Source organism: Diuraphis noxia, unplaced genomic scaffold, assembly GCF_037042655.1.
Source record: "Diuraphis noxia isolate RWA-SAM2 unplaced genomic scaffold, SU_Dnox_SAM2 contig0001, whole genome shotgun sequence".
Classification (NCBI taxonomy): Eukaryota; Metazoa; Arthropoda; class Insecta; order Hemiptera; family Aphididae; genus Diuraphis; species Diuraphis noxia.
In genome coordinates, this window is record NW_028301711.1 from 65,605,614 (window position 1) to 65,620,218 (window position 14,605).

Here is a 14,605-nt window from a genome sequence, read left to right on the forward strand (position 1 = left end):
CAAAGGTTAGATAGAAAATGTTCCAGAGCCGGAAAAGTGCTTACTTCTCAAATATTTACTATATCATATTTTATATAAAACTTGTATAATTTAAAAAAGTCTAAAAATTAGTTTATAAAAAAATTTTTATTAATAATAAAATTTTAATTTGCATATTTTCCAATTTTAAGTGCTATTTATAGCGCTTATTGTGGTGTTTTTAAGTGCATATTAAAGCGCTAAAAATTACTATATTAGTGCTGTAACTTCCGAGCCTTGTTTATTATATTTATTTTATTTTCACACTATTTTACTAACCTCTGATAAAGATTATCATATATATTCATAAATAAATAAATATACCTATAATTAAAAATATTTTCCTTTTACTTTTTATTTATCTTAGTGATTTATTATTGATTTTATAATTTAGTTTTTAATGTTTTTCGATTCTAAAACAAATATGTGGATTTAATTAAAATTAAAATTATTATTAAAAACAATTCAATTATTTTTATTCATTATGTATATTTTTTTTGGGTGTAAAAAAATTATACCATACTTGAAATTATTTCTGTATTCATTTATAATTATTATTTTACAATGATAGTAAATATTTTTTTTTCAAAACTATTTTCAAAAAATGTTTTTAAGAGTATGTGATACCCAAAATGAAACGTAAAAACAGCTGAAGGTACGTTTTCTCTGTAGCGTTCAGTCGCGGCAACCAGACGCAATCAAACGCGGTTTCCAGACGCCGAGACTCGACCGTTTTTTCTATAGAGGTAGAGGGTCCTTATTTTTTAAATTTAAAAATTTTGATGCAGGACCCTCTCATTTTTTTAAGTGTTATGAGTAAATAATTTGTGGTTAATTTGGTTATGATGACTTATCGCCTTCCCGTAATGCAAGAGGAATGAAAAATGATCAAAGAAGGTTTTTCCGATTTAACTCAAAAACTATCGACCCTTTCGTAAAAACGTATACAACATTTATTATAGTATTAATTACTGTCTATAAAAAAGTATTTATTAAATTTTCTTGTAAATCTATTATTTTCGCACGAAAATAGCAAAATACAAATTATTTAATTTATTAGATTACATTTATATTATTACGGTTATTTTATTATGTTTTTTAATTATTAAGTATACAATTAAATGTCTTACATAAATATATACAATATATATATAATATTCATTAGAGTTATGGAAATTGAACCTTCATGGATTTTTTCGAGCATTTTGGATACGTTTTTCTGTATTTTTGTATAATCTAAAAAAAAAAATAATAATATTTTTTTTTTTTTTAGCAATTTCCATTTCTGTTCTTACATTTTTTCTTTTTTCTTTATTTGTTCATATCTACTTCTAACATGCAACCTGGACGACCGGGATTTCGCTGAGAAATTAAAAATGCTTTGTCATCCTCAATTTTCATTTATTGCACTAGAATGAGCAATGTCGAATAGTTTATTCAAATCTTCTTCAAATTCTTCTACTTTTGAATTGTAACTTCTATTTTCACGATTTTTACTCTTCAAGATTGCGCCATAATTCATATTTTTTTTTTCAATTCTTCACACAACCAGCTTTATCCTTTGTTGGAATACGGGCCTTTTTCCAGAAAATTAGACATTCATCGACTACTAAATTGGAGCTTTTGGATAAAGTCATATTTACGAATCTCATATTATAAAATAATACTTTCAAGCAGTTTCTTAATGAAGGAAGTTTGCTACCTAGAATTTGATTTTTCGTTGAACCGATCAGATGAATATTTTGTCGCCGTAATTTATATTATTTAATACTATATCGTCTACCAAAAACTAACACACTAATATTTATCGTTTACAAATAATTACATAAAATAAAACTAAGATAAACATTTTCGGTATATGTTGTGCGTCATGCGCACTCGATTGTCGATTGTAAACGAGTCATATAGCAGCTATATTATAGCTATTAATAGCTGTGGATTATTCGATAACAATATTCTGAATCACTGATTTTTTTTTTTACTATTTAGAGATAAAAATGTCTATTGGGTAATCATAATAATAACTGTAGAAAGGCGATAACAAATACAAGAGATCGTGACAGCGGTAATTGTTTGTTTTGTTTTAGGCTTTAGCTTACAATTACATAAATCCAAGTATAACATTGAATTAGTCGATCCAATAAAAACTTACAAATAACCTTTTTTTTTGAAAATTAAATTTTAAATACATTTATTTAAGATATTTAACTGTATATTTAAATAATTAACAAATATATTGAAATAACCGTAATAATATATATTTTATCTAATAAATTAAATAATTTGTATTTTACTATTTTAGTGCGAAAATAATAGATTTACAGGAAAATTTAAAAAATACTTTTTTATAGACAGTAATTAATGCTATAATAAATGTTTTATACATTTTTACGAAAGGGTCGATAGTTTTTGAGTTAAATCGGAAAACCCATAAAATTACCTTTCTGATAATTTTTCATACCTCTTGCGGCATGGGAAGGAGAAAAATCATCATAACCAAATAGGAGGGCCCTGCATAATAAAAAATAAAAACATTTTTGTTCTCCCATAAGTAAAGACCACCCTAGTGTGCAGTCGCCGCGACTTCTCATAGTTCATGTTAAAATATTAAATTATAATTTAGTTGCTACCCTGTAGATTATATACAATAAGTAGTATTGTCATACTGTACATATTAGCTATATAATTATACATTTATCAAGAAAGAAAATTGAAAATTCAGAGATGACATATTTTCAATATTATGTGTGTGTGTGTGTGTGGCAGTTGGTAATATCAGCTATAGTATGATTATGTACACAATTCTTATCTTTACAGCAGTCGAGATATGCGACCCGTTGCCGATATACGTTCATGAATAGGTACGTTGTGTTATAATATATATTTATTATTATTTATCCATTAAAAATAATAGAATACCAACAAACATTGGATAAAGTGAATTTTGCAATTAATAACTACATAATGTTATGTGATATGACAATTTTGAAAAAATTCATTGTTTCCAATTTATTTTTACTGTAAACATGATACATTTAGATGAGAATTAACTACCTATACTTTTCAATTCAGTTTGCTGTTGGTTTTTACACATAGATCAATACTTTGATTTTGTCAAAAATATAAAATTTACTTTTTGGAAAGGAACCTTTTAATTTCAGTTCAAAGTTTTGCTAGAGATTATTTATATTATAATTACTTTAATATATTAAGTGTTAGGAAACTTACATAACATATTTAACATTTATCATGACAACAGAAAAAAAGACCATAAGTATTATAATTTATTGATTTTAAAAGCATGCCGTTATGTTTTACCTAAATATATATATTTTGAGTTGTTTTATTTTATATAAATATAATGTTATAGAAACTGTAACCAAAACCGGAATGGTTATATTATGTGGAGAAATAACATCTAAAGCTAAAGTTGATTATCAAAGAGTGGTTCGTGACACAATACAGCACAATATTTTCTTAGTTGTTAAAATTGTTTTTATTTTATAGGGATTTGAATCTGCGAAACCCAATTTATCAACAAACGAGCTCTTATGGACATTTTGGTCGTGACATATTTCCATGGGAAAAACCAAAGATATTAGTTGAGTGATTAAAAACGGAGTCTTACCTTTTAATAAAAGGCTTAATTATTTTATTTTATCATTATTTTCTTTTATTAACAAGAATTTTCAGTGAAGAACAAATTTTTTTTAGTTTTAATAATTTAATCGATTTCCTTTTAAATAGTTCTTATATTTTTAAATTTTAAAAGCGTAATTTTTAAGTCTATGATATTAATCAGTAAAGAGAACAAAATATCTTTAGGGAAATCATAAAGCTTTTCTGGAACTGTGTTACATAGGCGCACATAGGGGGGTGCCTGGGGGTGCTTAGCACTCCCAGGTTTAAAATTAGCACCGCATAAACTATTTAAAATATTTATTACATAGTCATATCTTTTGAAATATTATTATATAAATCTGTTTATGTATATCAGGATATTTTGAAAATATCAACAGTTAGTTTATCAGCAGAAATGATGGTTTTAATCAGTGGCGTGCCCAGGAAATTTCAATGGGGAGGGATATATGTTATAAATTTTTTAGTAAAAGTAGGTACATTTAAATTAATCATGGTTATCCAAACACAAAAATTGCTTAACATAATATGTACATTCATGCATATTGAGTATCATTCTACAATTAGAATTAATTTAAATAGCCACACACTATACACTATTGTTTAAATAAAATGACAACATTAAACTAAAAACATTTATAACCTTTATTAAAATAATTAATATACAAAAGAAAAATAATTCTTAAAAAACAACTTAGTTATTCGTTATTCCAAACGAAAATTTATATTTATACTTTTAGTCTACGTGATAAGCATGATCCATCATTCTATCTTATATCTTACCACAAACATAATTAATTATTACTTAGAGGATTTATTACTCATGAACATGAATACATAATCACTCATCTATAATCAGCATAATCCGTATAGTGAATGTTTATAATAGCCAATGGGAAATAATTTATAAGCAATAACTTATTACTGATAATTTTAAAAGTAATATCCATATCCATATATAAATGTTTATATATGTCTATGGTAATATCTAATAAGTTGAAGTTAACAAAAAAAAGCCAATGGGGGGGATATAACACCTAACCTCCCCCCTTGGGCACGCCACTGGTTTTAATGAATAGTCTACCAGCCAGCTTTATATACAGGGTGATTCTTTTATCAAACAATACTTATATGTTTTTTGTGTGTAAATACCACCTAACATACACCTATAACACACAAACACCACCCAAAACCACCCAACTTTGGGAGGCTATATCTTGTAAACGGATTAACGAAAAATGAAAATTTAAACGTGAAAATTCATTGAAAAAATAGCCTTTTTAGTTTATGAAATTTTAAGTATAGGTTGTCATTTGAAAATCAAAAGTTGATAATGGTTAACCTGATAAATATAAGGGTGAATATATTTAAAAAAATATATAGTTCTAGAACAAGATGATTCTAAAATTTTGAAAAAAGTCAATAGTTTTTGAAATAATGAGTGTTGTTTGATAAAAGAATCACCCTGTATGAAGGCATGAAAAATCAATGTTATAAAAGTTCGTTTCCAAATGTCTGTAAGCTATTGGGAATAACAATTCCAATTTTTTTGTCAACGTGTGAACGCTCCTTCTCAGCTATGCGTAGATTGAAAAACTGGTTACGCACCAATATGGGCCAAGAAAGATAGACAGATTTAACAAGCTATCTACGCTTAGAATTGAGAGAGATCTTACCAATAAAATAGAGGGGGAAATTAAAATGCAAACATTTGCAATATCAAACAGAAAATTAAATTTTGTCTAACATTAATAATTAATGATTACATGTTATTATAACTTTTAATATAATTACAAAATATTTATTTTTATTTTTAATAAAATTTATAATTATTGCAATGTAATTATTATAGTATTAGGGTGGTGTAGTGGGGGGCTTCGCTCCCCACGGGTCTATGTACTATAAATTATTTCAGCGCCCCCTAAATTCACACCCTATGTGCGCCTATGACTGTGTTTAAGTTAAAATGTCCACACAATTTTTTTATTATCAGTAAACATAATATATTTTTAAATGTGTTTTATTATTTATCATCAGGGCTCGGAAGTTCTATCAAATGCATATTTTTATTGGTTGATCTTGGTCTTAGGACATTCAGAGTAAGATACAAAATTGTTTCAAACTTATCTAATGTCAAATACGAAATTTTATTTTGCTAATTTTGAGTTTTAAGTGCTATTTAAAAGCATATTTTATATAAAAAGAAAATAAACTAAATTGTATTGCCTAATGAATATTATGCTAACGAAAAAAAACAGTATATTTTAGTTACTATTGCCGATCGCACAGGTTATTCAGTTCGTTTCCAATAATTTAGTTATTTTTAAAATTTTATCAAATGTACTGCAGTTATCGAATTCGTTCAAAGGTTAGATAGAAAATGTTCCAGAGCCGGAAAAGTGCTTACTTCTCAAATATTTACTATATCATATTTTATATAAAACTTGTATAATTTAAAAAAGTCTAAAAATTAGTTTATAAAAAAATTTTTATTAATAATAAAATTTTAATTTGCATATTTTCCAATTTTAAGTGCTATTTATAGCGCTTATTGTGGTGTTTTTAAGTGCATATTAAAGCGCTAAAAATTACTATATTAGTGCTGTAACTTCCGAGCCTTGTTTATTATATTTATTTTATTTTCACACTATTTTACTAACCTCTGATAAAGATTATCATATATATTCATAAATAAATAAATATACCTATAATTAAAAATATTTTCCTTTTACTTTTTATTTATCTTAGTGATTTATTATTGATTTTATAATTTAGTTTTTAATGTTTTTCGATTCTAAAACAAATATGTGGATTTAATTAAAATTAAAATTATTATTAAAAACAATTCAATTATTTTTATTCATTATGTATATTTTTTTTGGGTGTAAAAAAATTATACCATACTTGAAATTATTTCTGTATTCATTTATAATTATTATTTTACAATGATAGTAAATATTTTTTTTTCAAAACTATTTTCAAAAAATGTTTTTAAGAGTATGTGATACCCAAAATGAAACGTAAAAACAGCTGAAGGTACGTTTTCTCTGTAGCGTTCAGTCGCGGCAACCAGACGCAATCAAACGCGGTTTCCAGACGCCGAGACTCGACCGTTTTTTCTATAGAGGTAGAGGGTCCTTATTTTTTAAATTTAAAAATTTTGATGCAGGACCCTCTCATTTTTTTAAGTGTTATGAGTAAATAATTTGTGGTTAATTTGGTTATGATGACTTATCGCCTTCCCGTAATGCAAGAGGAATGAAAAATGATCAAAGAAGGTTTTTCCGATTTAACTCAAAAACTATCGACCCTTTCGTAAAAACGTATACAACATTTATTATAGTATTAATTACTGTCTATAAAAAAGTATTTATTAAATTTTCTTGTAAATCTATTATTTTCGCACGAAAATAGCAAAATACAAATTATTTAATTTATTAGATTACATTTATATTATTACGGTTATTTTATTATGTTTTTTAATTATTAAGTATACAATTAAATGTCTTACATAAATATATACAATATATATATAATATTCATTAGAGTTATGGAAATTGAACCTTCATGGATTTTTTCGAGCATTTTGGATACGTTTTTCTGTATTTTTGTATAATCTAAAAAAAAAAATAATAATATTTTTTTTTTTTTTAGCAATTTCCATTTCTGTTCTTACATTTTTTCTTTTTTCTTTATTTGTTCATATCTACTTCTAACATGCAACCTGGACGACCGGGATTTCGCTGAGAAATTAAAAATGCTTTGTCATCCTCAATTTTCATTTATTGCACTAGAATGAGCAATGTCGAATAGTTTATTCAAATCTTCTTCAAATTCTTCTACTTTTGAATTGTAACTTCTATTTTCACGATTTTTACTCTTCAAGATTGCGCCATAATTCATATTTTTTTTTTCAATTCTTCACACAACCAGCTTTATCCTTTGTTGGAATACGGGCCTTTTTCCAGAAAATTAGACATTCATCGACTACTAAATTGGAGCTTTTGGATAAAGTCATATTTACGAATCTCATATTATAAAATAATACTTTCAAGCAGTTTCTTAATGAAGGAAGTTTGCTACCTAGAATTTGATTTTTCGTTGAACCGATCAGATGAATATTTTGTCGCCGTAATTTATATTATTTAATACTATATCGTCTACCAAAAACTAACACACTAATATTTATCGTTTACAAATAATTACATAAAATAAAACTAAGATAAACATTTTCGGTATATGTTGTGCGTCATGCGCACTCGATTGTCGATTGTAAACGAGTCATATAGCAGCTATATTATAGCTATTAATAGCTGTGGATTATTCGATAACAATATTCTGAATCACTGATTTTTTTTTTTACTATTTAGAGATAAAAATGTCTATTGGGTAATCATAATAATAACTGTAGAAAGGCGATAACAAATACAAGAGATCGTGACAGCGGTAATTGTTTGTTTTGTTTTAGGCTTTAGCTTACAATTACATAAATCCAAGTATAACATTGAATTAGTCGATCCAATAAAAACTTACAAATAACCTTTTTTTTGAAAATTAAATTTTAAATACATTTATTTAAGATATTTAACTGTATATTTAAATAATTAACAAATATATTGAAATAACCGTAATAATATATATTTTATCTAATAAATTAAATAATTTGTATTTTACTATTTTAGTGCGAAAATAATAGATTTACAGGAAAATTTAAAAAATACTTTTTTATAGACAGTAATTAATGCTATAATAAATGTTTTATACATTTTTACGAAAGGGTCGATAGTTTTTGAGTTAAATCGGAAAACCCATAAAATTACCTTTCTGATAATTTTTCATACCTCTTGCGGCATGGGAAGGAGAAAAATCATCATAACCAAATAGGAGGGCCCTGCATAATAAAAAATAAAAACATTTTTGTTCTCCCATAAGTAAAGACCACCCTAGTGTGCAGTCGCCGCGACTTCTCATAGTTCATGTTAAAATATTAAATTATAATTTAGTTGCTACCCTGTAGATTATATACAATAAGTAGTATTGTCATACTGTACATATTAGCTATATAATTATACATTTATCAAGAAAGAAAATTGAAAATTCAGAGATGACATATTTTCAATATTATGTGTGTGTGTGTGTGTGGCAGTTGGTAATATCAGCTATAGTATGATTATGTACACAATTCTTATCTTTACAGCAGTCGAGATATGCGACCCGTTGCCGATATACGTTCATGAATAGGTACGTTGTGTTATAATATATATTTATTATTATTTATTGTATTAAATTTTGTTTATTAATTTAACTTAAAACTTGTCTGGATTATTTTGTAAATCTATTCCTCTCAACAGTTTAACTATCGTCTTAAGCGAATGTCTTTCTCATTTTATTTTAATTTTTAATTTTTAATTTGAAAAAAAAAAATGTATCGTCAATGAAAATATGAAATAATGTTGAATAATAATAAAATTATGTTAGGGCTGTTAAGAGAGGAAGAAGAAGATGATCAATTGTTAATGCATACACGAAATAAAAGAAGGAAACCAAAATTTTAAGTTATATTACTAAAAAAGTTAACTAAATAATATCAAATTAAATTATTACAGTAGGTATACAACATAGAGATAAAGTAGTTTTTCTTATACGACATACAATTTATTATTTATCACATTATTCATTTTGTACTTTTGTTATTAAATTAAATTTAGATTACATTGTAAATATTTGTATCATATCATATTGACATTGTTCAACTTAGGCCCTCCGCACACGGAGATACGTAAATAAAACCGATTAGTAATTCTAGTTATTGATAAGTTTGTTATGCGTTGCTGCCGATTTAATCAAGTAGAGTTCCGCACACGACGCTACTTGTTAGGCCTTCTACACACGGAGCTTTAAAAAAAAAACTAAACTGTTTTGTGATTGAAATTACTAATCGGTTACTAACGCAGTGGTGACTCACTACTCAGACACGAGGCTTCTCATAATATACCTACTCGTGATCGAAACCTGTAGTTTGTTCTGGGTGACTATGGATGAAGGACGTTTTTCGTCATCTTTTTGCTACACCATGGATGTTGATAGTGATTCTAGTGATGAAGAATTAATAACAGCATACTACTATTACAGAAGAAATCAAAAAAATAGAAGGTTTTGGGTTCATCCAAAAATTTTCATCACCGATTATTCATTGCTGCAAGAGAATTGAACCTTTCCGATACTAAATTTTTATGTTTTTATCGGATGTCAAAAGAAAGTTACTTATATTTGGTGAATCTGATTTCCCCTGCCATAAACAAGCGAGATACAAACATGAGAGAGTGCGTGAATACCGAGGAACGGATACTAATTATATTCAGGTATGTAACTTACTTTTTTATCTACTTAATGCAAATTTAGACACTTTAGATTAATATTTACCTATATAATTAGCATATTAGTAATATTTTTATAGAAATAAACATATCATTTTTTTTGCTTATATATTAAAACATTTTAATAATTTTAAAAAGAACATAAAACAAAATTTTATAACTATTTATTCCTGTTTGTTTAATACGTATAAGGCTTCATTAACTGCTTCATAGTACTTTTCAGAACTATTTTGTTTATAGTTTGTAACTAGCTGACCCTGCAATGCTTTGCTATTGCTAGATTTCAGTACATTTATATATGTTTAGGAATATGTGAAAAGTTTGATATGAATTATATCAGATATTTAATTTGATTAATTTGTTTAGTATGATTTTATATATACGTGTGGAATATATTTGTTTCGTTATGATGTATGATGTATGATTTTTATTTTTTTTGTTAATTATATCAATTCGTCTTAAGCATTAAATATTTCTGGATACACCACGTTAAGTGTCTCACCTTCTGGGGCCATCACTAATAGATTTTGTTTGCATGTGACACGTGACAGAGCTACGTACAATTGACCATGGGAAAAACACTGGACGGTTAAGTCTAAACCGGCAACGTTTAATGTTTGACCTTGTGCCTTATTAATAGTCATTGCAAAGCTTAATTTCACGGGAAATTGGAGCCGTTTGAACTGGAATGGCAAATTGGTTGGTATCATTGGTATTCTAGGAACCAAGACCATTTCCCCAGCTCCGCAGCCAGTAAGGATTATACACTCAAGCAGACAGTTTTTTAAAGACTTTATTTGTAATCTTGTACCGTTGCATAATTTAGGCGGACTTAAGTTACGAAGTAAAATTATAGGAGACCCTATTTTAAAAATTAATTTGTGTGGTGGGGTCCTTGAAGGTGATAAAGAATTTAAAAATTCAGTTGGATAATGTATCGCCTTCTCTGCATCTAAAACAGTGTCAATGGAATAGTAAACTTTTGTTGGTGCGTTGAATTTTAACAGTATCATGTCATTTATTTTATTGACTTGATCGTTAGTTGGTGACAATATTGCTCTTTCTTGAAACCAACTTGGCGTTTTAGTCGAAATATTAGGTAAATCTGGGTAAACATTTTCAATTAGGTCCATCAAATTAGACATCAAAAAACAAAGCTCAGACAGATCAATTTTACAATTTCTAGTCAGTGACTGATCATTACCAACACGGAGTAAAGCATCAGCATCAGCAAATTTCTACAAACAAAACTAAGATAAGTTGAGTGAAAAGTGGGAAAAAAATGCAAAAAAAAGTGTCTGATACCGTGATTCGAACTCGAGTCGCTGTCTTTGAAATCTTATAAAAATGCCACTGCGCAAGAGAAATCTGTGCACGGGGCGATAATTTTATGCTATTTAAGTATATTCGGATGTATGGAACAAATAATTTTTTAATTTTATTAATTAAGTTATACGAATAAATTGTATATTAAAACCTTCCCTGAATCTAGACCTATTGATTAGTGAAAACTGTACTAAAATCCGTTGGGTACTTTTTGAGTTATGCGCGTACATACAAAAAAGGTGGTTCTATTTTATATAGTAGTATAGATGTGTTAGGTTGAGAGGTTTTATGAGCATTTTAATTCTGAGATATCAGTAGAATTTGTTGATCTGTTGAAGGTGTTGTAGATGAAGACGAGAATGAATGAATAGGTGTGAATGTCGAATTGTTTGACAAAATGTCATCAACTATCTGAAGTGATTTGCGCTTGAATAGCCGTACTTCTTCATCAGACATTTTCAAAAGATCAGGTAGCATACTAAGAAGAAATATTTTTAAAGATTCTGCTTTTGGATTCTGATTAGCATTGACTGAAGAGTTATCTGTTCTGGCTTTTTTTCGCCTGTAAATATTCTAGAAATGCTTTTTCCACTGATTCGTTTTTCAATCCACGTTTTTTGTTTGACACGTATGATGGCGAAGACTCAGATTGACTCGGAGTAATGTTATTCTTCTTTTGGGGCATGTCAGTAGTTGAAGGTGTGTATAATGATGTAGAAGGCAATGGCGAAGTTGGCGTAAGATGTGGTTGAAATGGCAAAGATTGCTGTGGGTCAAGTTCCGAGTTGTTAAAGTCAATTTCTTCAGATTGTTCGAAACTTTCCTTCTGTTCTGGGGGATTAGGAAAATTTCCTGAAGGCACACCTAACGCCTTAATATATGGAACTTTAACCTGCATAGCTTCTAATAAATAATATGCTTTCTTTGGTTTTGCTCCAGAACCGCTTGGGGCTGGTTTCATGTTGCTCACAAAAACAGCACGAAAGTTCTTCCACTTATCTTTGCATTCAGATACAAAAAAAAAAGATAACACTCATAGTATACATAATTTGTAATAACAATCTAGTGTTATACCGTTATTTTTACGCAAACCCGATTAACTACACCCCCCGCTTATAATCTACTGTACAGCAGAGTGACACCCACTTGACTACCTTTTTATGATTGTTTATTTCATTTTACAGATACTTGGGTACTGGTGGCACATTTGCGTCAATTGATGTTTATTTTGGTAGAGGAGAATCTACAGTTGGCGGAATTGTAACGGAAACAGTAAAGAGATTTGGGAAGTGTTGGAAAAAACATTCATGCCAATACCAAGTACAGAGCAGTGGAAAGGAATAACAAAACGTTTTGAAACACTCTGGAATCTTCCAAACTGTATAGGGGCCATCGATGGAAAACATGTAAGAATTGAAAAATTTCTAAATAGTAGTTCTTCTAATTTCAATTACAAGTCGTATCATTCTATGGTGTTAATGACTTGTTGCGACGCTGACGGGTTATTCACTATTATCGAAACGGGTTTTCCCGGAAGAAACAGCGATGGCGGTATATTCAGTGCCTCAGCAATGAAACAATTGGATCCAAAATGCAGGACTTAATATCCCTCCTCCCACACCATTAACATACAATGAAAATGATAGTCCGTTTCCTTATTACTTTGTGGCAGATGAGGCATTTACATTGTTGAAATATGTGTTGAGACCATACCCAAAAAGAATTTTAGATAATGTGAAAAGAATATGCAACTATAGATTTAGCAGAGGGAGAAAAACCATTGAGTGTATTTTGGGATGGCTTGTGAAAAATTTGCTGTTTTGAATGGTCCTATTCGTATCAGAGATCCAGAAAATGTGAATTCGATCATAAATCAGCTTGTATACTTCACAACTACGTACGAAAAAAAGAAGGACTTCAGTATACACCTACTAATTCCACAAGTTGTGAATCAAATAACCACATTGACGTAATACCTTTACCACAAAACTTGACTACAAACATAACCTCTTCTGCAGCTGCTCTTAGAAATTATATTGCAAACTATTTTCTTAAACCTCAAGCATCTTTGCCTTGGTAATGGAAAATATGATATTAATTAGTTTTTTAAAATAATTATTTTTTTGTCTAATATTGTTTAACTATTTAATCACTTATTATCTACAAATTATCTAACACCTATTATTATACCTATTTAATAATTTTAATCATAATTTTCTAGTTTGAAGTTTAAAATTTTAACTGTAATACAGCTATTTGTGATCAATAAGATGTCTATATTTAAATAATTAAAAACTGTAAAATCATAATAAAAAATAAGTTTCAATTGTAAAATACATTTATTTCTTTTTAAATAATTTATATCTAAAACACACAGGTGGAGATTTGATTGAATTTAAATTTAAACTTAAATTTAATTTGGAGGCTTAAATCTTTCTTTGCAAAATAAGCCAAAATAATAATTACAACAGTGAACAATGCAACACGAAAGACGAAACGGAAATCGGCACTATGCAGTCGGCACATTAATAATGTTTATCAAAGTCTGATCATCAGACATTTCTATTTTTGTCATTGCGATAATGCGATAACAATCCGTCGCGACGGTCGCCCGGTGTGCACCGATTACGAGTATAATATTAACAAAATTTCGGGAATAACTAATAATATAATATATAATTTAAAAATCCGCGTATATTTATTTTTAATTAAATGTATTTATTAAATTTATAATTATATTACTACATATTATTATTTATCTGACATGTTTACTGATCTTCCTACTTCACTCCAAGCTTTTTTTGTTTCATCTTTTCTGGAATATCCCGAAAGCGTGAAGTTATATAGAACGGGATGTTTTTCTATTTCTTCCACCAACTTTAAATTAATTTTTTGTTCGTTCACTTTTACTTAATAACAAATTTTTGCAATAGGTAAAACAAAAATAAGCTTCGTTGAGCAACAAAATATTGAAGTGAGAAAACTCAAAAGTGACTCGACTGTTGAATCACTCAGAAATTTTCCCTAGCGCGTTAGTAACTGGTTAGTAACTAGTAGCGCCGTCTGTTATGTTCCATTGAATAACATTGGTTGTGACTATATGGGGACTAGTTAGTGATTCGCGTCAGTATTTAGTTTAAACGCGACTTCCCAGTATTCTAGCTATTTGGTTTCTAGTTTCCTATTTTATAGTGTCACATTCCATTGGGTGGAATCTGTTTAATTGTAGACTATAATATAATATA

The 14,605-nt window shown here is 28.1% G+C and overlaps 2 pseudogenes; both read right to left on the reverse strand.

Annotated features, from left to right (window-relative positions):
* Positions 1-1,202: 1,202 nt before the first annotated feature.
* Positions 1,203-1,772, reverse strand: LOC149061328 (uncharacterized; annotated as a pseudogene).
* Positions 1,773-7,222: 5,450 nt separating this feature from the next.
* Positions 7,223-7,792, reverse strand: LOC149061329 (uncharacterized; annotated as a pseudogene).
* Between the last annotated feature and the right edge of the window lie 6,813 nt (positions 7,793-14,605).